The sequence below is a fragment of the Chinchilla lanigera genome, unplaced genomic scaffold (assembly GCF_000276665.1).
Source record: "Chinchilla lanigera isolate Chin_1 unplaced genomic scaffold, ChiLan1.0 scaffold00004, whole genome shotgun sequence".
Taxonomy (NCBI): domain Eukaryota; kingdom Metazoa; phylum Chordata; class Mammalia; order Rodentia; family Chinchillidae; genus Chinchilla; species Chinchilla lanigera.
The window spans coordinates 35,969,829-35,971,271 of record NW_004955405.1 but is presented as its reverse complement, the minus strand read 5'-3'; positions in this window follow the sequence as shown (position 1 = coordinate 35,971,271).

Here is a 1,443-nt window from a genome sequence, read left to right as displayed (position 1 = left end):
CTCCGCCAGGCCTCGGGTCCCTCCGCCAGGCCTCGGGTCCCTCCGCCAGGCCTCGGGTCCCTCCGCCAGACCTCGGGTCCCTCCGCCAGACCTCGGGTCCCTCCGCCCCTCCTCGGCCCTTCCCGCCAGGCCTCGGGTCCCTTCTCCCCTCCTCGGCCCTTTTCGCCAGGCTTCGCGTCCCTCCGTTGCCCGTGGAGCTCTTGCTTCCCTGAGGGAGCTGCATGCTCCAGGCTTGCGTGTCTTGGCTTCCTTTGGCGTCTTCCTGTGCCTCTACGTCCCCGCAGGCTGGCTCCTTGGGTCGCCCTGCACCCTCCAGCCCTGAGGGTTCCCACTCCCAGATGCGAGGTCCCCTACTGGAGCGTGTTCTCATTGAACTACCCAAGGAGGTGGAAGCACCCCTCCCACCGCATTTTCCCAGTACCTAACCTTATTGAAATAAAAATGAAAATTTGCCCTCTGAGAAATGGGAATCTGGACGTTTTACTTTATGTGTTTCTCTGGATGGGTGAAATTGGGAGTCGTCCATGGCAGTGGGTAGGCAGCTTTTTTCTGGGAGTACCTGTTCTCAGCATTTGCCCGTTAGTTCTTTGGTATTTGGGCTTTTCCTTTGTAACGGAGATGTCTTCGTACTATGAATAAACTAGAATTCTGCGGTGAGTCACCCACATTTTCCTCACATTCCTCGAGTCTTTGTCCCGGGTGGGTGTTTCAGTGGGGTGGGTGGACGGCTTGCTGCTTTTTTTTTTTTTTTTTTTTTTTTTTTTTGTAAGGAAGCCTAACGCTTTCAACAATTTCTGGCTAATCCCAGAGACCTTCCTCCTTGTGACATTTTAAAGAAAATATTTACTCCGTTTCCTTATAGCTTTATTTATGGATTTCTTTTTTTTGAGACTGGGTCTCACTGTGTAGCGCAGGCTTTAACTATGTAGTAGCCCCGCTAGTTCGCAGAGATCCTCCTGCCTCAGCCTCCAGAGAGTGGGATTACAGGCTGCGCCACCACGCCTGGCAAGAATTCTTACTCTTAAATCTATACCAGCCTGTTAAAGGAACACTGGCGTGTTCTGGTGCAATCCAGAGGTGGGGGGGCAGCCACTCGTGGAGGTGGGAGAGCTGAGGAACGTGCCTGGTGGGCGCCCTCCTCCCGTCGGTGGAAAGGGGGCTCGCCCAGGCGTCTGCGGTTCCAATTTGGTGGGAAGCGGAACGCAGCTGGTCCCCGCGCTGGAAAACCCAGCCCACTGCTCCGGCCCGGCCTGGCCGGCCAGTGGGGCGAGGCTGTGCGTCCCTCGGGTGCTTCGGTTTCCTCCCGTCCTGCTCCTTCCTGCTCCGTCCTGCTCACGCTGGGCGCGCGTGAACGCGGCGGGCGCCGCCGCTCCTTCCCGGTTGGGGGCCGGGGGCTCGGCTCCGCCTCACCCGCTTCCCGCGCCCGACTCCGGCTGCGCCCCT